This window comes from Pinus tabuliformis, chromosome 4_1 (genome assembly GCF_031772625.1).
Source record: "Pinus tabuliformis cultivar Carrire ecotype Pingquan chromosome 4_1, CPIR1, whole genome shotgun sequence".
Classification (NCBI taxonomy): domain Eukaryota; kingdom Viridiplantae; phylum Streptophyta; class Pinopsida; order Pinales; family Pinaceae; genus Pinus; species Pinus tabuliformis.
The window spans coordinates 413,676,794-413,702,067 of NC_142303.1; positions in this window are offsets into that span (position 1 = coordinate 413,676,794).

Here is a 25,274-nt window from a genome sequence, read left to right on the forward strand (position 1 = left end):
TTTGACCATTGTCGTGCCCTCCGGCTCATGACACATAGACAACCCACCCATCGCAGTAAGAACTGGATCAACACGATGGGTATAGTCGGCTAGTAGGGGGAGAGTAACAACAATCCAACTGACGATGAAAATATTATTAGCATGGTGGCCACGGGTTGAAAGGATAATAATGACTGGTACACATCGGAAAACACAACAATTAATGGTAGGGTGTGGTAGTACAGGTGAATGATTATGGCAATTAGATACAGAATACTGGGGAAATGGCCGGTAAAGTTCTTGGCATACAATTTCAAATTCCAATGTGTGGGAATTGTTAGCACTCCAAGAAACTCTCCTAGGTTGTAGCTTGGAGATTCCTGGTAACATATAATCTTCAATATTTTTCCTTGAACTGTTGGAATGGATGATAGTTTGGATCAAGTCGGATAACCATTTCAGCTCTATTCTCACTCAAGACATGCATGAACACCCTCAACAACACAAGGCTTTAGACCACTAATGCTCAATATTTTGTAGATTTAATGGATATATGGAGAATATTGACTGTACCAGCAGATTGCATACATGAACAAATATAAATGGCCAGTGACAGGCAGTAAATGAAACTTGCAAAGCTAATATATCAATGTAGAGATAAGATGACATATATCTGACATTAGACATAGCAGAAAGCATGAATAAACTATTCAAGTGCAAGCATAGAATAACAAAGAAAATGGGGATTGAACATGTAACAACAAAAGAAGCTTGTATTGTTGGAGTGAAGATGAGAAGCTAGAGGTGTAGAGTCTCCATAGTCTCCAAAGTTTGAACCCTTGTTACATTTAGTTTTCATATATTTATAGCTCTTTACAATGATCTTGAACCTTTTGAGGCTTCAGAGATCTTATTCTATCCCTCTATCTTGTTCACTATTTGTTCCCTGAATGGGAAAGCATGACTCAGAGGTTTCTTCCTCTGACAGAAGAGTAATTGCTTTTTTTGGTTTGCTATGCTGGTAGGGAGCTCTCTTGTGCCAGAGATGCCCCATGATCGATTCTGTTGTTTTTGGGCTAGCTGCACTGTCTGTTCCATGACCATTCTGTTTGTTTGGAAGTGTTGCACATGCAATGGCCCTTGTTATTCCCTTTCCGATCTCTGGCCGCTAGCAGCTGTCTCCCAGCCTCTGTTTTCTTTTTGAAAGCCCTTTAAAATGCAAACAGTGACTATTTTCTATTATAAACAGAGGAATGCTGCAATACTGTAAATTCCCACCCATCTCTATTCTTTTCAAACTTGAAAAGTCCTTAAACCTAGCATATATATCTATCGGGTCCGCCCTTTGGGTCGTTGTTCCCTATCGCAAATGGCCTAGTCCCTTTGTATCCTTTGTATTTTTTAATATGGAAAAACATTGAAAAACATGTGAAATCGGCCTTTGCAGACATGAAAATATATATATTTCACCTTCGAAACCCATCGTGTCTAGCCTTGTCACTATCGCAAGTCGCATTTGGCTTGCTCCCTTTGTATTTTGTAAAACACGAAAATACACAAAATTCATTGAAAAATGGCTTTCCCCAAACCTGAAATATTATATAATATCATTGCCGAACCCTTTTGGGTTCAGGCTTTATCGCTATCGATGCTGTAATGTGTTCCTTTGTATTTCATTTAAACAAAAAAAACACACAAAAATGCATTGAAAATGGCTTTAGCGCAGACCTCAAATATTATGTATTTCTCTTCCTGGACCCTTTCAGGTCCAGGTCTTATCGCATATCGCAAACCCAGCTTCCCTTTGTATTTCGTTTATACAACGAAAATACACAGAAAATCATTAAAAATGGCCTTCCATGGGCCTGAAATATTATGTATTTCAACTCATAATGCTGTTGGGTCCGGTTATCAGGTCGCTCATATATCTGTGCATAGGCCTCATCCCCTAGTTAGCACCGATAGTGATGTTGCGATGCCATCGGATCGCAACTGCATATCGCTCCTACCCTGGGCCATTTGTAAGCGCTCCATGTTGTCTTCGATAGCGATCTCCGATTGCCATCATCATTTCCCTTGGGCCCACAACGATTTCTACCAATGGCCTGCGTCAATGCGACCCACTGATCAGATCTAGGCCGTTGATCAGCCAGATCTGACGGCTGTTGTGCTTTCTCATTCGAAGCCTGCGATACATGGTTTTTCACTGATTTTTCAGTGTTTTGGCCTCGCAATAGTGTTTTTCCTCCCTTTTAAGGGCTTTCCTCTTGTGTTAGTTCTGATCTTTGAATGATCTTTAAGCAAATGCTGAAGATTTCAAGAGCATTTTTGGATCCCTTGGGATGATTTTAAGAAAATTTGGAGACTTTAAGAGCATATATGGATCCAATTTTGGGCCTTTTGTTAGTGAGGCTAACAGGAATCATGATTACAAAATTGCGCAATTTTTTGGTTTCCGTTTTCATTAGATTTGGTAATGAAGTGATATGATTACAATTTTAGGTACACCATCATTTCTTTATGACGGGACCCCCCAAACTTAAATGCGGCTGTCTGCGACATGTATTAGTCTCTTATTCGAATATTTTAATTAAATCTGTAAGAGTGAATGAAGGTGTACCTGGCGACCTACCTGGCGGTGGAGTAGCAACAAATATAACTGACAAAGTAACAATGCCACAGAATAACAACGTCAATGGGGTAACAGCACAGCAGAGTAACAACAACAGTGGAGTAACAACACCGACGAAGTAACAACAACAGTGGAGTAACAGCACTAGTGGAGTAACAACAAGCAATGGAGTAAGAGAAACAATGGAGTAACAGTGATAGCAGAGTAACAACAACCAGTGGAGTAACAACAACAGTGGAGTAACAACACCAGCGGAGTAACAGAAACAATGGAGTAACAGCACCAACGGAGTAACAACACCAGCGGAGTAACAACAATAGTGGAGTAATAGCACCAGCGGAGTAACAACAACCAGTGGAGTAACAACAATAGTGGAGTAACAACAACAGTGGAGTAACAACACTAATTAAGTAACAACAACTAATGGAGTAACAACAACAGTGGAGTAACAACACCAGCGGAGTAACAACAACCAGTGGTGTAACAACAACAGTGGAGTAATAGCACTAGTGGAGTAACAACACCAGTAGAGTAACATCAACAGTGGAGTAATAGCACCAGCAGAGTAACAACAACCACTGTTACTTGAAAAATTTCTCCGTTTCTCCTTGTCATCATTCAGTTCTTATTCCTACAGAAAGATAAACAAGTAAGTAGTAACAACATATTATTATTATTTATTATTATTATTATTATTATTATTATTATTTTTAAGGGCAGAGGGAGCATTCTTTGCACCAACAACCATCAAACCAGATGTATCAGAAAGATGTTTTATGAAGGCATCTTTAGATGTTGGATGGTGGTATAACTTCAGATGGTGTCCATTCACTAGGAAGGAAGTATGATTTTCATCTACTGTAACCAATCTGCCTGTGCCATTGTTGAATACAAAGTCCACTTCATAGGGTCCCATCCAATGAGTGCGAAGTTTTCCTTTAAAATATTTGAAACGAGAGTCATATAACAATGCCTAGTCCCCTGTATGAAACAACTTATTCTTGATAAATTTATCGTGCCATTTCATTCTCTAATGTTGGACAACCGTAGTTCTCTAGACAACTTCTGAATGGATCTCGTCTAACTCATTGAGTTGTTCCAACACATGTTTTTGGGCCTTTGATAAGTTCAATCCCACTTCCAAAGTTGTTCTGAGCATACTGATCTCGAATTCAACTGGAAACAAGGGAGATTTCCCATAGACTAGCTCAAATGGTGAAAACCCGGTTGTATTTCACCATGTCATCCTATACACCCAAAGAGCTTCTGGGAGTTTCTGTGACCAATCTCAACGATGACTTGCTACAGTTTTTGTCAAGATATTCTCCAACACCTTGTTTGTACTTTCTACCTGTCCATTCGCTTGGGGATGGTAAGGAGTTGTCACTCTGTGTTTGACCCCATATTTTTGCATAAGCCTCTCTATCATGTGGGATGTGAACTATGCTCCTCCATCTAAAACAATTTCTCTCAAGGTACCATATTGGGAAAAAATCTCTTCAAAAAGTAAGTTTGCCACCACTTGTTCTGTTGCTTTCGCAACTGCTCTGGCTTCCACCCACTTAGTCACATAATCAGTACAAACCAAGATGTGAACCTTCTGATGGGAGGGTGGGTTGATGGGTCCAACAAAATCGATGGCCCATTTCTCAAAAGGTTCCAGGACTATCTGGGGCTGTAATGGCATTTCATCTGATTTCCCAGGTTGTCCCATACGTTGACAGCTGTCACATCTTCAGACATAATCTCTAGCATCTCGAAAGATAGAAGGCCAATAGTATCCCATTTGCAACACCTTGTGGCCTATTCTTTTATCTGCAAAATGTCCTCCACAAGGCCCACTATGGGTAGCCTTCAATATCTCATAGATATCATCCTCTGATACACAATGCTAAATCTATTGATCCACCCCCGTATGAAAGAGGTATCCTACCATCCATGAATATTGGGTACTATGATGAATAATTTTCTGTTGGTCCTTGTATGACAAATGACGAGGTACCTTTCCTGTAGCAAGATAGTTAGCAATATTTGCATACCATGGAGTGTTAGCGGAAATTGCAAAAAGATATTCATTTGGAAAGCTATCTTCAATAGGTGTACCTTTGGTATTGTTTTCTAATCTAGACAGAAAATCTGCAACCACGTTGTCCTTTCCTAGTTTATCTACTATGGTAATATCAAATTCTTGAAGTAGCAAAATCCAGCTTGTAATACGACTAGTAGTAACGGGTCTATTCATCAGATACCTAATGGCTGCATGCTCCATGTGTACAAAGGTGGGGTAACCAGTGATATAGTGTCGAAACTTGTTGATGGTGTAGATGACAACGAGGAATTCTTTTTTAGTCACTGTGTAGTTTAACTCGGCAGAAGCCAAGTTCTTGCTAACATAGTAAATTGCATATGGTACCTTATCCACCTGCTACCCTAAAACTACCCCAATTACTATTTGGGAAGCATCAGTATGAATATGGAATGGTAATGCCCAATCTGTTCCTCTAAGGATTGGAGCACTACTGAACATTTTATTAATCCTCACAAAGGTTGCATCACAGTCATCTGTCCACACAAAGTCTGCATCTTTTGACAGTAATTGAAAAAGCGGATGTGCTATTTTAGAAAAAAATTCTATAAAGTGCCTGTAATAACTAGCACAACCGATAAAGCTACGTACATGAGTGGGTGTTCTAGGTATTGGAAAATGTTGTATTACCTTTATCTTGGTTGGATCCATCCGGATTCTTGCAGTCGAAAGCAAGTGTCCGAGGACTATTCCTTCATTCATCATCATATGGCATTTTTTCGTACTTAAGGAGACATGCACCTGCTTGCATCTTTCAAGAACTTTTTCTAGCTTTCCTAATGCTTCTTTGAATGAATCTCCATATGCCATGAAATCATCCATGTAGATTTCAACACTATCATCCATCAAATCAGAGAAAATCCCCAAAATTTCCCTTTGAAATGTTGCAGGTGCATTACAGAGACCAAATGGGAGGACTCTGTAAGCAAATATTCCCCAGGGCATGTAAATGTGGTCTTATCTTTATCTTCAAGAGTTACCTAGATCTGGTTGTACCCACTAAATCCATCTAGTAAGGAAAAAAACTTCTTCCCCGCTAATGTATCCAAGACTTGGTCAATGAATGGGAATGGAAAATGGTCTTTCTGAGTTGCCTTGTTTAATTCTCTATAGTCCACACATATTTTCCATCTACCATTTTTCTTAGGGACCATTACCAATGGGGAAACCCATTGGCTGTCTAAAATGGGGTAGATAAATCCCATGTCCAACAACTTTTTGAGCTCTTCCTTAACTATGTTTTTCAAGGCAAGGTTCATTCTTCTCTAGGGTTGCCTTACAAGATGACACTCCTCCTTAATGTATATACGATGAGTGTAAGATTAGCAGGAATTCCCTTCATATCTGAGTAGTCCCGGGTGAAGGCTTCTTTTTGTTTCCAAAGAACATGCAGGAGTTGTTTTTTCTGGGTATCTGACATCTCTAGATTGATATTCAGGGTTTTTCTCAATTCTATTTCCATGGAAACACCATCATGGGGCATAGATGTAGGTAGCTTCTCGAATCCATCTACTACTCCAATACTTTCCTGAGTCTCCCAGCTTAAGACGGACTCCAGGATTTGTTGATTCAAATCTGAAACAGAACAAGGATCACTAATCAAGGTAGTAATTGTGTCATCTTCTGTTTCATCTTTCAACTAGAGGGCCTGCCCAATAGTGAGAACTGGTCTTAACTCCTCATTTTTTGATTCAGACTCTTTCTTGAGTACATATTTCTTGTGGCCTATTGATTTTGTGGATGGGTTAGGTTCTGCGGGAGGATATAACACTAGATTCTTATGGTTTTACCCATTTGAGATGATCATATGCCCATACTGACACCCAATATAAGCGTTTGTCATTGCCAACCACGGTCCTCCCAGAATCAAGGGATGGCCTCTAGCTTGAGATTGCGTTTGGAGTACTAGGAAGTCCACAGGGTAGTTCCATGAATCCATTGAAATCATGATATCTTCTAATTTCCCTACTAGTTTGACTGTAGATCAATCTGCCAGTTCTAACACCGTAGGTGTATGTTTCAAGTTACGAAGTCCTAATGCATGCATGGTTTCAGCAGTGATGACATTTATGGCAGTGCCCAAATCTACCAGTACATTTGGAATTTCTACCCCATTAATGTGCATGGTCAAAATTGGGTTCCCGGGATCCCCATACTTTACAGGCATGGACCTTCCCATCATGAAATCTGATAGTTTCCCCATTACATGAATGGTGAGCGGATCTCTTGATTTCTTTTTAGGCTTCTTAGCACAATATTCCCTAAGAGTTTTTGTGTATATAGGTATGTCCTTCATGGCTTGCAGCAGGGGAATCTTGACAAATAAATTTTGTAGCTCCCCTAACAAGTCAAACTCAATTTGAGGGGTTGGTTTACTCATAGCCAACCTTTCTGGATAGGGTGGTTCAGCTTGGTGTTTCTGAGTAGCTAACGGTTGAGGAGGTGTATGATTTTTGTTAACTTGGTTTGGTTCCTCTCTGACCATTTTTGGTTCCTTCTCCTCACTGTCAATCTGCTCAATGATAACTGGTGAGGGCTGAGCACCTACGGGCCACCTAGATCGTAAATGCATCTCATAGAATTCTGCGGTGGAGATGCTGTATGAAGGCAGGTTGAGGGTGTCAGCTTGCTGAACCCCTTTATTGTTAGGATTTGGATTGGGTTGGATAGGGAGTTGAGGACGAATAGGCTGATTACTAGGGGGCACATTAGAGGGCAATTGAAGTTGTTGTTGTGGCATTGACTAGGAAAACTGACCAGGAGGGGAAGGTCCTCACCAGTTCGGAGCCCATGAGGAGCTTGAACTAGCTTGAGGAGCCCATTGCTGCCAAGGTGGAAACTAGTATTGGGGCCATACAGGTGGATAAGGCATAGTCTAGGGACCCATATTTAAATTGCTAAAATATTGAGATGAATCTAGAAACATACTTTGATTTCCCATCGACGGTCAAGGTTGCCATGGATTTTTAGGTCCCATAAAGTACAACTGCTTCACATCTTCTCTTGTCCCTTAAAAAACTACTTTTAACCCTATCAAAGATGGGCGTCAATTCACAGATTGCACACTCCTCTACAGAGTTCAACAAACATTCCCTCTGTGGATGTTTCTTTTTTCATGTGGGGCAAAATACGGCCATAGTTCTTTCCAATTCTAGTTGTTTCTATTTTACCTGCAATATGTCTATCTGTTTAGACAAGGTACTCAGGATATCAGTCCTCGGGCTGTCCAATAGATTCCCAATTTATGCTTTTGTAACACCTCCACCAGATACCTTTGTTGATCAAATCACTTGTTTATTTCTTGCAACTCATCTTGAGCACTAAATACACAAATCAGAGATGGTGTTAAAGTCCTTTAATATATCCCCCTTTCCGACTATATTCAACAATTCCAAAGAGTCTTCTCAGAAGGCCCAGAGAAGGATAATTTTCAAAATGTCTTTATCTAGGTTAGAGTGACCTAACCTCTACAATGTGTATTTAAAGCATTCCACACAGTCTTCCATATTTTCGTCCTTTTTCTGTATAAATTTAAAAAGTTCTTCTTTAATATCCCGAGATTTACAGTAGTCTTGGTATTTCTCCAAGAAATTGGTTCTCATCGCTTCCCATGTGGTGATAGACCTTCCCCCAAGACCCATAAACCATCGCAGGGTTGTCCCTTTTAGCGTAGCAGGGAAAATTTTCAATTTCTGAGCATCCGTTATGTAATCATACCCTCGACACACAATGTCAAATTCAAACAAAAATGTGTCAAGGTCTTCTGAAGTAAGCCCATGGAAACTGGGTAAAGCTATTAAGGGGATGGGCTTTGTTGGTGCACCATTCCCCAAATCCCCAATTGGGATGTCAATATTAGAGGTTGTAATTGCCATGAATATCCTCCAATACTCACTAGGGATTTCAGATGGCTCTGCAGGAAGGGCTTTTATCATAGGGGTTCGAGTTGCCTTAATAACACTTCCTCTATCCTTTGGTGATAGAAATATTTCTACAGTCTCTTCCCTCCTGTCATCTCGCAGGACCCTTCAGATCTCCTCTTTGTAGTTTTTTCTTCTCTACTGGGATGGACAGTTCCTTCGGATGCTTTACTTATAACTTCTTCTTCTTCTGTTGCAAGCAACGAGATTCCTTTAGCAGGCATACTATTGCTTGTCTCTCCAACTGCTGGAAGGGTTTGTTGTATTGAACTGACAGGGGGTGCTGTGAACAACACTGGTTGATCTACAGATTGTCCCTCCGATTTTGTTCGTGCACCTGGCCTCACGGCTACACGGGAAGATGCCTCCGACTCAGCTTTTGAAATGATTTGCTGGATGTAGGTGTTCCTTCCCAAATCTCGTCTTCCCTTCTTTGGGGCTTTCCCTTTGCCCCTTTTATTTGGCTCTCTTTTCATACAAGTTGGTGTGACAACATAAATCAAACCACAATGCTCAAGGTTTGGAATAGGGTGTCAAAAGGACATTCCCTCCCCAGGACAAGAGATCACATTGAAGAGAGGGCAGTTGATGAAAGAAAAAAAGAAAAGAAAAGAACATAGGAACCTAGGGTTCAGGACTTGGAGTAGGGCATCAAAAGACTCCTCCCTCCCTGAGACAAGACCCCAGTCAAGAAATAACACACACGAGAAAACCTTAATACTTCAAGACCTGAAGTAGGGCATCAAAGGACCCTTCCCTCCCCAGGGCGAGAGATTGGGTTTCTCGAAATTGAAACAAAACTGATAGGGAAAAATATAAGCTCAGAGCCTACAGCAGGATGTCAAAAGACTCCTCCCTTCCCAGGGCAAGAGATCGACCCTACTAAAACAAAAACAATAAAGGCTCAAAATAAATGAAATACCTGCGCTCAGGACCTACAGTAGAGTGAGGAAGCTCATTCTCTCCCCAGGATGAGAGATTGACCCTATGGTTAACACAAATCATGTCTTGCATCTCGTTAGCCTCCCCGGCAACAGCGCCAAAATGTTGGTGTCTAGGTATGAACAAATTATCCACTCCTTTTCCTACATTAATGTATCAATCCAGGTGTGTATTATTTTCAAGAAAACACGCAAGTTATATGAAGGGGCAAGGTTATGATCTACCCTCAACTAAGGGTTCGTGATTGGTAATCAAAACATCGCTGAGACAGAAGTAAAAATCAATTACAGAAGGTAAAAAGGTATTCATAGTTATCGAAGAGATCGGTAACAGCAACAAGAAATAAACACAACAAATAGAAAATGCACACAACACAAGGAAACATGCAACACCTGATTAGAAGAGCAGGCTCAGCTCTCTGATCAGGGCTGCATTACTCATAGCGAGTGATAAATCAACAAAAAGGGTTTATATCTTATTAATTTGAATAATTCTATTACACTACCATACCAGGGTCCCCTTGATACAAGAATGACCTATCTTTTATACAATACAAAGGAGAATAACTCTCCTCGAAACCTAGTAACTATATGCCCAAAGATATACATCAGTTGTATCGCAGCACTAGAGCCGAGAGAGCCAAGAACAGGAATGGTCCAAAATGGGTTGAGAGTAGCTACAATCAGTTATGCTTCTTTGTCATGGTCGATCAGCTGCTGTGAATTATGGAACTACTGTGATATGCTGCATGGTCAACACCTGTGCTCCATAATCTATGGTCATCACAAGTTTTAGTGGGTTCTGTAGGTGGAAACCTTCATGACTCTACTTCATTAATTAAATATCCCAAGAGACGATAAAAGAGGAATTACCTCATAATGTTACAGAGTAAATGTATGCGAGGAAATGCAAAAAGGGTGAGAAGAGGAGTGGAAATGTAGGGAAAAGATAGGCCAATTTGGTGCCCAACACTTACAATATAACCCAAATAATTTAAATATGTTATGCCAAATTCACATTTTGACAATTTTACATAAAGACTTTCTCTTTTCAAAACATCTAAAATTGCTTTACATGCTTAACATGTTCATCCCATGTTCTACTGAAAACAATAATATCATCTAAATAGACTATTACAAAATCATCAATGAATGGTCTAAATAAATCATTCATGACTTGCATGAATGTAGCTGGAACATTAGTTAAGACAAAAGGCATAACCATTCATTCATAGAGTCGTTGCTTTGTTTTGAAAGCAGTCTTCCACACATCCTATTATGCAACTCTGATATGATGGTAGCTGCTTTGCATGTCCAATTTAGAGAAGTAAACTGCATCTTTTAACTGATCTAACAAATCATCACTACGAGGAAGAGGATAACGATTCTTTATTGTGATTTTATTTAATTCTCTAAAATCAATGCACATTCGCCATGAATCGTCTTGCTTTCACACTAACACAATAGATGATCAGCACGATGATGTGCTTGGTCAAATAAACACTTGATCGAGCAACTCCTGTACCTGCTTCCTTATTTCTGCATTTTGTAGAGCTGATAACATGTACATTCCAATTTTAGGTAGTGGAGCATCTTGCTGCAAATAAATCTCATGTTCTATCTCTCGCTTGGGTGGAAGCCCTTTGGGCTATTGAAGCAGAATATCATAATCGGAAACAACTTTAACTAGATATTCTTTCTATTTAGGATTACAGCCTTGGAATGCATCGGATTTATCAATATCCTTTGCTTTTACAAGCATAAGTAAAAATTGTTTACTTGCATTTACAATTCTTTTCATCTATCCTAAATTTATGAGAGAGAAGTTATCTTTGAGTTTATGAGCCCTTACAATATATTCAATTCCATCCTTACTGAGTTGATACTTATTTTTAGTTTGATAGAATATAGCATTTCTATCGTACAAGTATGGACTTCCTAACACAATTCTACATATGTCCAATGGGACTATGTCTAACTCAACGTCATCTACAAACTTTGACCTAGTAACAAAACAAAGTTTACATTTTTTCGTTACTTGCAGCTTAGTTTTATCACATACCTAACCTAATGGATATGGTTTTTTATGAGTTTTTGTTTCTAGACCCAACTTCTTTACAATTTCTCTAGAAATCAAACTAACTTGTGGCCCACTATCAAATAAAGCGTCTTTTTCCTCTCATCATTATCATTATCAACAAAATTTGAAGAAGTACTTGTAGATGCTTTAGAATCTTTACCTTGTATACCTGTAGCTGTAACCATTGTCTCGTCACCTAAATCTAATCCCAAGTACTTTTGAATAGTAGTAGCATTCTTTCGCTCTTTACCCCCAAACTTATTTGGCTTCAATTCTAGATGCAAAGACCAGTAGTGTGCCTCATCGTGTCCTTCCTTCTTACAATAAGTGCATGAAGGTTTTTCTTTCTTCATAGTGTTTGTTTTCTTCTCCTTCCACTTAAGCTTCTTCTTCCCTTTATTCTTGCTTTCAATAGTTTTGGATGATTTCCCAACATCTGGGGTTACATTTTTACCTCTAGCTTCTAGATGATTTTCTTGAACAGATACATCATCTAAGCTAGTTGGATTAAACATAAGTATGGTATGCCTCAAATAACTATGAAGACCACCCATGTATTTTAACAATGTTTCTGATGAGTCCAATGAAATGCCTAATGTTAAAGCTCTCTTATGGAATTCCTGAGTATAACTTTGAACACTTTGACCTTTTAATTGACGTACTGTTTGCCAACTCATCGTTACTTGTTGCATATAATCAAATGGATAAAATTTCTTTTTAATAGTAGAAACAAATTCATTCCAAGTTGAAATGATTTTACCATGCTTTTGGAGATCTGCTTGTGTCTTGCCTTCCCACCATACAAGTGTGGTTCCTCCAAGTTAAAGGCTAGCAAGCTGGATCTTCTTTCTTTCTGAATCGAATTTTTGCACCCTGCAGCATACATCAATTTGCCTTATCCAATTATCAAGCTTTTCAACGTTAAGTTCTCCATCATAAATTGGCAAATCAAATTTTACAGCTAATTTGATCAAAGAGACTTTGTTTTTCTTCTTCTTAGAAGAAGTAGTTTTATGAGAAGAAGACGATGATGATGATGATGATGATGGTGATGATGGAGGAGATGGAGGAGGATTTTCTCTGTTTCGTTTATATTCTTTATCTAGAGGAGTAAAACACAAAGGTTCTTATACTCCTTTGTATGGTTTAGGTGATGAAGTGGCTTCACCTTTACCCTTTTTAAACTCATGATGCATCTCTTCCACCATGGCACATATCATCATGAAACTATCCAAGAATTGGGATTCTGACCCAAGTGGAGTTTCATCTGCCGTCCTTCTTTATGAAAAGACCCTTCCAATTTCTGGATTCACCTCAACAAGCTCTCCTTCAGCTCGTTTGAGCCCCAACCTAGTAAGCATTCAAATATTCACACAAACTTGTCAAACCTTAAAAACCTTGCTGCTTTGATGCCACTTGATCCATTAATGAAAATGGTATTATAGACTATGTGTGAATTTTCTTATGTTACTTAATGCAATAGTTCGAAAAGATTGCGAATAACATAAACACATAAGCAATTTGAAAACACATTTAAACAAATCAACACAACCAAATTTAATAAAGGAGTTCACCAGACTTTCTGGCTACATCCCCTAGTCCTTTCACTTCGAGTGCTGACCTCTTTATTTTGTCTTCAATATGTTGTTATAGACATGAGCTAAAAAATGGAGTCTTAGATGAGAAAATGGACATCACCACTTTGTTCAACTCAAAATTTCGAGTCAAATGAGTGTAAACTTGACCATATTTGGCCATAGTGACTTCCAAACCCCTTGGAAAGTCAAAAACCACCATACACCTGCAAAAACCACCTTTCTGCTATGCAAAACCACCTTTGCATGTAAAAACCACTTTGGAAAACCATGCACTCCTTGGCGGATTTTACCTGCAACTAGATTTTAAAAAGAATGGGCAGGGCTTGTTGACAAGCCCGTGGGTTTGGCATGTTGGAAAGCGCTTTGTCGTGAAGGCATATATAGTTGGGAGGTCGGTAGGTCGAAACCCCTGCCCGACACTCCAACATTTTATAAGGCATGTAATACATACATACATACATACATATATATATATATATATATATATATATATATATATATATATATATATATATAGATATATATGTTGGCATTATGGCTAAAGTGTTGTCCTTGATGGCAACCCATTCAGATGGTAGATCACAGTACTTCAAGTCAGCAGCAGAGATTGATGGTCAGCTATCAAATATTGAAGAAAATAAGGGGTACGCAGGTACTCCTTGCATAAGGTGCGTACACGCAGGTCAGCATTACATAAAGTGCGTACATACCCGCAGTTATCCCATTCAGGAGGTGCGTACCCCCAGTGCACACATTTCAAGGCAAAGAAATTCACATGTGGGGTTTTCTTATGTTTTACTCTTGGTATTTAGCCGACGGTATTGGGTTATTATGGTGTCGGCTCGTGGTATTGATCCATGTTTTAAGAAAGAGCTTTCCTATATAAAGAAAAGGAGATCATTTGGCTTGAGCATGTTTTGGGTTGAATATCTTATGAGGGCTAGATCTGGTCTAGATCTAAACAAGGCGAATCTATTGATGGACCGAGATCTCTTCGACGCATGTTCAGATCTGTAGATCTGACTGTCTGGGTTACTTCTGAAAGTCTTGAAATCGTCTATGCCCGGAGGTACGCAGGTGTAGTAAGAGAAAAGTGTGTACATACGCAGGAACGAAGCGTTTCAGGTGCGCCGGTACGCAGGCGCAGAAGGGTTCAGGTGTGCCAGTACGCATCCACAGAAGAGCTGCAGGTGCGCCGGTACGCAGGCACAGAAGAGCTGCAGGTGCGCCGGTACGCAGGCACAGAAGGGTTGCAGGTGCGTACATACGCAGGCAGTTCAATAGACTCAGAGCGAGGTACGCAGGCTAGCAGTTGAGCAGGGTGCGTCCGGTACGCAGGCTAGCAGTTGAGCAGGGTGCGTACTGTAAGCAGGCAAGCAGTTGAGCAGGGTGAGTACAGTAAGCAGGCCAGCAGTTGAGCAGGGTGCTTACGTAAGCAGGCAAGCAGTTGAGCAGGGTGCTTACTTCTCTTAAAATCTTTGTTTATCATTGTTGTGTTCTAGGTTTGGTCCTATTATTGTTGATCTGGTTACTACAGTTGATTGGGTGATTCTCTTATACTTGATGATCAATTGATGCTTATGGATCCAGTTTGAAAATTTATGAAAAGTGGTCCTTGTAAGAAAAGAAGTAGGGGGTTGTAGCTCCCTTCCAGGAGAGACTGGAAAACGAGAGAGAGTTGTAGCTCTCTGCAGGTTGCAGCCTGCGTACTGGTAAAGGACTGCACTAGTACAAAACCATTGTAAAAGGAGTTTCTAATTTTAAAGAAGATAGAGACATATTGCAGCAGGTGGTTTTCACCCACATTGGGTTTCCACCTTACATCTTGTGTTCTTTGGTGTAACTATCTGTTTTCTTTTGTTCATGCTCATTATTTTATGGTACTGACATGCAAAAATAATTCAAAGAACAAATAAAGAGGATTTATTAAAAGAATTATATAATACTGATTCACCCCCCCTCTCAGTATTATTTCCAACAATTGGTATCAGAGCAGGTCCTTCAGAGAAGCTTGATCGCTTGAAGGTAGATCGTTCATCATGAGCAACTACGAGAGAGAAGCATCAATCAGGCCACCAGTTTTTGATGGGACAAACTTCAATTATTGGAAGGTAAGAGTTACTGCCTATCTTCAATCTCTTGGTACAGAAGTTTGGGACATCGTAGAGACAGGCTACGCTTTTCCTTCAGCTACTCCTACAGATGCAGCCGAGAAAAAGAAGTATGAAACAAATGCGAAAGCAGTCAGTACTCTATTAGGATGTATATCTCAATCAGAATTCATGAAGGTAATGCACTATAAATCCGCAAAAGAGATATGGGACAAAATTGTCACGAGCTATGAAGGAGATGAACAGGTAAAACGTGCTAAACTTCAAACTCTCAGAATTTAGTATGAGACTCTCAAAATGTATAATGATGAAAGTGTGGCTAACTATTTTCTTCGGGTAGATGAGGTTGTTAACTGTATGAAAAATTTGGGTGAAGAAATAAAAGAGGCTGTTGTGGTTGAAAAGGTTCTAAGATCATTGTCCCCCAAGTTTGAATCTAAAGTATCTGCAATAGAAGAAAAGGAAAATCTATGAATTCTTACTATGTCTCAGCTACATGGAATTCTAACTGCTTATGAAATGAGAAAGGGAGGTCCATCAGACAGAAGAGAAGCTGCTTTCAAGGCATCAGGCAAAGGAGATTATTATGAAGCGAGCCACGTCCCAGAAGAAGAGGAAGAAGAATCAAATTTTGTCAGAAATCTTCAAAGGGGTTCTGGAAGGTTCAGAGGTAAGTTACCTTTTAAATGCTTTGCTTGTGGAAGAGTAGGTCATTATGCTACAAAATGTCCTTATAAGGATAAAGGAAAGGAACCTGCTAGATGGAACAAGAAACAGAATGCAAATAAGAAAAGCTACTACACTCATGAAGATAGTGATGGTCTATCAAACAGTGATGAAGATGAACAAGGTAATGAATATAAGTTGTTAATGGCATTTGAAGATGATGATTATATGGATGCTATAGATGTGGATAACCTTTATGATGAAATTACTAGACTCAAGAGATGTATAGAAGAAAAGAACATGATCATTGATACTCTACAATTTCAAATTGATGAAAAGGAAAAACATCTTGAAAAATTAGAAGGTGAAATTGTTGGTCTTAGAAAAGAGATTGAGAAAACAAAAGCTATTAATCTCAAGTTTGTCAAAGGATCTGAAACTTTGGATGAGATTATCAATGTGCAGTGATCTCCTCTAAACAAGACAGGTCTGGGCTATAATGGAGAAACCTCTCAAGCATCCACCTCAAAAAGTTATCTTGATGCAGCAAGAAGAAATGAGCAAAAGCACAATGAAGATCATCAGGTAAAGCAGGGACAAATTACAAACAGAAACTATCAGGGGCAATCCATCTTAAGGGTGAACAAAAGCTACAACCAGCCACAGGTAAAATCTTCTCAATTTTGTTCAAGAATAGATGACAATAGAAATTACAATCAATTGGCTGGTAGATTTGATAACCGCAGAAGTTTCTTCAATGGACAATGCTTTTCTTGCCATAACTTTGGTCACAAAGCAGCTCAATGTGTTGCATATAAAACGATCATGACTAGGGAAGCTCAAAAACAAAGAAGTATGACGGGGATTACAAAAAGGACCTATAACAACTTTTCGGTTCTTGAAAATGAAGTTGAATGTTCTATTTGCAATAACTTTGGTCATGAAGACTCTGAATGCAGGAGCAGGTTTCAGCAGAAAAAGGAACAAGCCTCAAGCACCAAAACATGGAGAATAAAGGAACCTCAAACAGAAAGATGTGGGATAGCATTTTATGCAGAGGGACAGGAAAATCTATGGTACATTGACAGTGGATGTTCGAAGCATATGACAGGTGATAAAGAAAAACTTGAGTCTTATTCTACTCTAGAAAAGGGAAAGAAAGTCTCTTTTGGAAATGATACTCCTGCAACTATAAAAGGAAAAGGCATTGCTCAGTTAAAAGAAAAGGTCAAGGCTGGAAATGTTTTGTATGTTGATGGATTGAAGCATAATCTTCTAAGTGTCAGCCAGATGTGTGATCAAAGAACCGAGGTTATATTCAGATCAAATGGATGTCTTGTTCGTGATCTTGATACAGGTAAAACAGTGATCAAAGGCAAAAGAACTCCAAATAATCTGTACATATTTGAAGAAGGACAACAACAATGCTATCTGAGCAAGGATGATGAGCACTGGTTATGGCATCGGAGGTTGGGACATCTAAGCTTTTCACAAATAAGGAAAGCATGCAAATATCAGGCAGTTCGCGATCTTCCAGATATCAAAATTCCTGACAACACCATATGCAAATCATGTCAGTTTGGAAAACAAACCAGAACTAACTTTCCAGAGAAAGAAGGATCAGCTAGCATGCCTCTTGAGCTAGTACATACAGATACATGCGGTCCTTTCAGGAAAAGAACACCTCGAGGAGAAGAATACTTGATATTATTCATTGACGATTTCTCCAGGTTTGTCTGGTTAGGACTTATGAAGCACAAAGATGAAGCATTCGAAAAATTCAAATCCTTCAAAGCCTTGGTTGAAAATGAATCAGGTCACAAAATTAAGTGCCTCAGATCTGACAGAGGTGGGGAATTTACTTCAAATGAATTTTTCGATTTCTGTGAAGAACATGGGATAAGAAGAGAATTCTCTACAGCAAGAACTCCTCAGCAAAATGGAGTTGTGGAAAGAATGAACAGAACAATCCAACAAATGGCTCGTGCTATGCTTGATGAGTCAGGAACTCCCGCAACTTTCTGGGGTGAAGCTGCACATGCTGCGGTTGTTATTCTCAACAAAACAAATGTCCGGGTGAACAGCACTCAAACTCCTCATGAGCTCTGGAGTGGTAGGACTCCTTCGGTAAAGCACTTCAAAATCTTTGGGAGCAAATGCTATATCAAGAATACTGATGAGCAGCTTGGCAAACTTGAACCTAGAGCAGATGAAGGCATTCTTCTTGGTTACTCTCCACATAGCAAAGCATACAAATGCTACAATAAAAGACTTGGCAGAATTGTTGACAGCATTGATGTAGTGGTTGATGAGAAGGGATACATTCCTAGGCAAGTACATCATGAAGACATCGAAGAAGATGAAGGCTACCCCCAACGACAGAATGATGAAGAAGAAGAACCTCAAGAAGAACCTCAAGAAGAAGAACCAGAGGAGCAAACAAGAATAGAAGAAAAGACTCCATCCAGATATGTTCAGAAGAATCATCCAGAATCTCAGATTATGGGGCAGAAAGAAGCAGGTGTACAAACAAGAAGAACAGTTGCAGAAGCTTCAAGCTATTTGGCATTACTCTCCTCTACTGAACCACAAAATGTGAAAGAGGCATGCAAAGATGAATGTTGGGTGAAAGCAATGGATGAAGAACTTGAGCAGATCGAAAAGAACAACACTTGGGAGCTGGTTCCTAGACCAAAAGATAAGAATGTTATCGGAACAAAATGGGTCTTCAAAAATAAATTGAATGAAAATGGAGAAGTAATTAGAAACAAAGCCAGACTTGTTTGTAAAGGGTATGCGCAGCAAGAAGGAATAGACTTTGAAGAAACCTTTGCTCCTGTTGCAAGACTTGAGGCCATCCGAATGTTCCTTGCTCTCTCAAGTTTTCAAAACTTCAAAGTATTTCAAATGGACGTGAAATCAGCCTTTCTGAATGGAGACTTGGAAGAAGAAGTGTACATTGAACAGCCAGATGGGTTCATTCTTGGAAATGATCCAAATCTTGTATGCAGATTGAAAAAGGCTCTCTATGGTCTCAAACAAGCTCCAAGGGCTTGGTACTACCGTTTGGACAAATATCTTCATCAACAAGGCTTTTCAAAAGGATCAGCAGATAGCAATCTTTATATAAAAGTTGAAAATGAAAAATTGCTAATACTTGTTGTGTATGTAGATGACATTATTTTTGGGAGCAATGAAGAAGCTATGAGTCAAAACTTTGCCTTGGTCATGCAGAAAGAATTTGAAATGTCCTTGCTAGGAGAACTGACATATTTCCTTGGTTTGCAAATCCAACAAAAAGAAGGAGGAATCTTTTTATCTCAAACCAAGTATCTCAAACAGATTTTGAAGAAATATGGTATGGAAGATGCAAAACCAGTATGTACACCCATGGTCACAGGATGTAGCCTCAGTGCAAATGATGAATCTGCAGCAGTACATCAACCAACCTACAGATCTATGATTGGAAGTTTACTTTATTTGACAGGTACCCGACCAGACATCATGCATGCAGTTGGAATAGTTGGAAGATTTCAGGCAAATCCGAAGGAGACTCATCTTCAGGCAGTGAAGAGAATTTTCAAATATCTTCAAGGGACTCAAAATTATGGCTTATGGTATCCTAGAGATACAGATCTTACACTTCATGCTTATACAGATGCAGATTGGGCCGGAAGCGTGGATGACAGGAAAAGCACAAGTGGTGGTGCATTCTTTATGGGTTCCAGACTGGTATCTTGGTTCAGCAAGAAACAGAGTTCGATTGCCTTGTCTACAGCTGAAGCGGAATATGTTGCTGCTGCATCTTGTTGCACCCAACTTCTTTGGATGATGCAGACTTTGCAGGATTTTCAAATCACTTGTACACCACCAATCCCCATCTTATGTGATAACACAAGTGCAATCAGCATCTCAAAGAATCCTGTTATGCATTCAAAAACCAAGCACATACCAATCAAGTACCATTTTCTCCGAGAACAAGTGCTTGAACAGAAGGTCAAGTTGGAGTATGTTCCTTCTAAGGAACAAGTTGCTGATATTCTCACCAAACCATTGCCCAGGGACACTTTTGAATACCTCAGGCAAAAGCTGGGGGTTGTTGATGCATCATCTTATTGCTGAACCTCTTCTGATTGATGGTACAGGTTCAGGGGGAGCATATAATGCATTGTTGGCATTATGGAGGATGTGCAGGAGGAGATCTTGGAAGTAGCTGCAATATGTCTCTATCTCTTTCATGGTGGATTATGGTTCTTCGTTGCAGATCTGGTTCATATTCAGGGGGAGCATGTTCTTAGGGGGAGCATAACCCTTTGCCCTTGATGTCAAAGGGGGAGAATGAAGCTGAAGCTTTGGGGTTGCCATCAAGTCCAAAGGGGGAGATTGTTGGCATTATGGCTAAAGTGTTGTCCTTGATGGCAACCCATTCAGATGGTAGATCACAGTACTTCAAGTCAGCAGCAGAGATTGATGGTCAGCTATCAAATATTGAAGAAAATAAGGGGTACGCAGGTACTCCTTGCATAAGGTGCGTACACGCAGGTCAGTATTACATAAAGTGCGTACATACCCGCAGTTATCCCGTTCAGGAGGTGCGTACCCCCAGTGCACACATTTCAAGGCAAAGAAATTCACATGTGGGGTTTTCTTATGTTTTACTCTTGGTATTTAGCCGACGGTATTGGGTTATTATGGTGTCGGCTCGTGGTATTGATCCATGTTTTAAGGAAGAGCTTTCCTATATAAAGCAAAGGAGATCATTTGGCTTGAGCATGTTTTGGGTTGAATATCTTATGAGGGCTAGATCTAGTCTAGATCTAAACAAGGCGAATCTACTGATGGACCGAGATCTCTTCGGCGCATGTTCAGATCTGTAGATCTGACTGTCTGGGTTACTTCTGAAAGTCTTGAAATCATCTATGCCCGGAGGTACGCAGGTGCAGTAAGAGAAACGTGCGTACATACGCATGAACAAAGCGTTTCAGGTGCGCCGGTACGCAGGCGCAGAAGGGTTCAGGTGCGCCGGTACGCAGGCACAGAAGAGCTGCAGGTGCGCCGGTACGCAGGCACAGAAGAGCTGCAGGTGCGCCGGTACGCAGGCACAGAAGGGTTGCAGGTGCGTACATACGCAGGCAGTTCAATAGACTCAGAGCGAGGTACGCAGGCTAGCAGTTGAGCAGGGTGCGTCTGGTACGCAGGCTAGCAGTTGAGCAGGGTGCGTACTATAAGCAGGCAAGCAGTTGAGCAGGGTGAGTACAGTAAGTAGGCCAGCAGTTGAGCAGGGTGCTTACGTAAGCAGGCAAGCAGTTGAGCAGGGTGCTTACTTCTCTTAAAATCTTTGTTTATCATTGTTGTGTTCTGGGTTTGGTCCTATTATTGTTGATCTGGTTACTACAGTTGATTGGGTGATTCTCTTATACTTGATGATCAATTGATGCTTATGGATCCAGTTTGAAAATTTATGGAAAGTGGTCCTTGTAAGAAAAGAAGTAGGGGGTTGTAGCTCGCTTCCAGGAGAGACTGGAAAACGAGAGAGAGTTGTAGCTCTCTGCAGGTTGCAGCCTGCGTACTGGTAAAGGACTGCACCAGTACAAAACCATTGTAAAAGGAGTTTCTAATTTGAAAGAAGATAGAGACATATTGCAGCAGGTGGTTTTCACCCACATTGGGTTTCCACCTTACATCTTGTGTTCTTTGGTGTAACTATCTGTTTTCTTTTGTTCATGCTCATTATTTTATGGTACTGACATGCAAAAATAATTCAAAGAACAAATAAAGAGGATTTATTAAAAGAATTATATAATACTGATTCACCCCCCCTCTTAGTATTATTTCCAACAATATATATATATCATATATATTATATGATATGATATGGTTTGTTGTCGAGATTTATGTGGTTCATTTGATATGGTTCGGAAATATGGATTAATATAGTTGCGCCTATGGTGTAGTCCGACAGTTACGATAATAACAAATGCTTAAGGGATCGACGGTCATGGGGTTGACCCTAACCATTCGACGTTTTTCTGGTGGTCAGCAACCTATCCACCTTAAATATATTATCCTCCCCTTAACCAACAAGTAGTAACATAGCTCATCTGGTGAGCAGAATTTGACAAAGTCTTAGCCTTCTAGGAGGCAAGGGGTTCAATCCTCCCTGACCCCCAAAATTTTGGGATTGCATGCCAATATTGGGCAAATCTGGGCTGCCACATGTTAGCACTTGATTGGCCCGTATCAACAAATCAAATTATGACATGTCATCAACCTGTGCTGGAATCATCCTGGACATATGGTGCATTCTCGAGATGGCACGTGTCCTGATGACATCACCCTTGATTGACCATTCATCGTTGACTTTGACTTTTTGATTTTGACTTTTCCTCATTTTTCCCTAGTTTGACTTGAAAATTTGAATGGCCTTAACTTCTACACCCAAACTCGGATTTATGCACCATTTGCACTATTCGAATCATCTCGTTGAGCACTTTGACTTGATCTGACTTTCATCTACATTTGAAGACTTTAATCCATAGGCAAAACTAAATCCATTTTGAATCATGTACCTATTAATGAGATTCATCATCACCCCCTACTGAAATTTTTTCTCATCCTATGAGAAGCTCAATCATCCATGTGTATCTCTCTCATGGCCCTGGTAGCTTCCCTGACATCCCAGGGTTCCTTAGATTATATATCTTCTTGGGGACAGAAAATTGCATTCTTTTCTATTTTTGTCCACTCCTTCTGCTCTTCCACTTCATCTCTTCCTTCCTATAAGCCTATTTGCAAGGGTGGATTGAGCTAATTGAGTCCTATCCACTTAACTTTCAATATTTGCATGATCCTCTTGTATAGGGGTGTCATCTCCAACGAATTACTTAGACTTTTAGGAGAGTGATATTCTCTAATATGGCGGCTTTGGAGTAAGGCATGCCATCTCCTTTGGTAGGCTTGCAGGCTTTCTGTTCCCAACAACCTGAATATGTCTTCAAAATGTATCATAGCTTTTTCCTGGTTGGTAAGGTATTTAGGTGCTAAATCAACATCATTGGAGATGATGCTATGATTGCTAATGACTTACATTGGGATCACTAGCTCTGCCCTGATATACAATGGTTCCTTTTCCTCCTTTGCAATTACACTTTTCACTTCCTTAGCTCTTGCCTCCTCATGAGTCATCCAGGATGATAAGGCCATCAATTGTGTATCCCCTAATACTTTATTGGGATCACAAAAATTAATATATTGCAGAGTGAGGTTGTGTATGTAAAACTCAACCAATTTTTATTTGTCCTCCATGCTAGCTTGGTTGCAAAATTCAATGAACTATTTGTAATCCTGAAAGGGCATAGATCCATGTTGTGCTAAGGTTTTGATTTGGAATTGCAGCCATTGTTATTTGAGAAAGAGGGCATAAGACTTTGATGGATGTCTGCACTATAATGCCTCCATGGAGAGGCTTTCCATGGTGGAAAGTTGGGTTTCTTTCTCCTGCAGCTTCTCTCTCAACCATATATTTTCTACCTATAGCTTCTCCTTCATTGTAGACTCCCTCATTCTCAGATTACTTAATTATTTGATAATTTAAGGATTTTTTCTTCCATGAGGCCCACATCCTCTACCTTCTTAGATTTATCAATTTGCATCCACTTGTGGGTTCTTCCTATTTCTATTTCTAGATCCCAAATTTTTGGGGAATAATCCTCCCTCCTTCAATGAATTCGTAGTAGGAGCTTAGGCTAGGTTGTGGAATATGTTCTTGGAGCTCTAAGAAGTCCTTCTCAAATGTTTTTGGGGAGGCTGCTACCTAATGTAGCTACTTTTTTACATTTTCCCCTTCTAGTAGCACATTATGCTCCTTTAGCAACACATTCTACCTCTCGTGTAGCATCCTTTGTCCCTCCTGTAGCATATTCTATCCCTCCTGTAGCATACTATACCCCTCCTGTAGCTTCCCATTTTCTTCTGGTTGGATGGTTTTCAGTGTCCTAGGTTGTTTGAAGGAGGTTGATCTGGTGGTAGGCCTCCTCAAATATGCTATAGGAGTCTTTGTTGTGGGTTTTGGAGAGGTGACCAATTTTATTTTTCCTTCAGTTGGTACTACCTCCTCTTTCTTGCCCGGGGACTCCTCAATTGTGATGGGGACCATTGTGGGAGTTTGTGGCCTCCCTTACTTGATCCTAGTGCTTTTCCTGGTCTTAAAATATAGGGGGGCTTGCCTTTGTCTCTTCCTTTTAGGTTTGACTGGGGTGCTTAAGGTAGCTAAAGTTGTAGCTACCTCCTGCTCAGTGGTTGTTGGAGACAAAATTATTTTCTTTGGGGGTATCTCCATTTATCTGGTCTCAATAGTCTTCTTAGGAATTGATGTTTCTTTTTATTGTTTCCCCCCTCTTATTTTTCATCTTTTGCTCCTCTTACCTCTATCTCTATTTCTTATTCTTCCTTTTTTTTTTATCTCTACTTCTTCTACTATCCTTTCTACTTCTGTCTCTCCTTATTTTTCTTTTAACTTTACTACTTCTTCCTCTATCTTTCCCTCTCTTACTCCAACAATAGAGGTTAGGATCTCACATGGTGTGAGGGCTTGTGTTTCTATGAAAGTTTCTCTATCCATGTGTATGAATTTAGACCAAAGGACAAGTATTATAAAATTTCTCAAGGAATCCACCTATATCGGTTTAATGAGGCCATGGTGTTTTACCTCTATTGCTTTTGACTCATTTCCTTGATGGATAGCAGGAGGAAATATGGCACACTGAGTCTTTGAGAAAGAGGCAATGTTGCGTGGAACCTGATTTCATGAAGTAATCTAAAGTGGTAAGAATATAGCACAGTCATTGTTAACTCATATGATATGTGATTTAGGATATGGTATGCCACCTAATCCCAAGGATAAGGTAGAATTTACCTCCTAACTTCATTCTTGTCCTCAGCAAGATTTTCATTGGCAGCGAAGAAATTCTTTTTAGCAGTGACATTGGTGGATTTGTCTTCTCTGCTCCAATTTATCCCTAGAGGTAGGGTTGTTACTTTGTTAATTATTTTAGGGCTAAGAGAGATAGCCAACCCCCTCATCATAGTTGTGGCATTGTTCTCTATTTGTGAATTCAGAGCCATGGAAAATTCAAAGGCAAGGTCATGATCATACCCCTTCAGTAACGTGAATAATCATAGCCATTGATGTCTTCTAAAAATTTCTACCACAAGAGGGTGTAGGTGGATTCTCTTGGCATATGAGGGTTCACCCCTATTAAA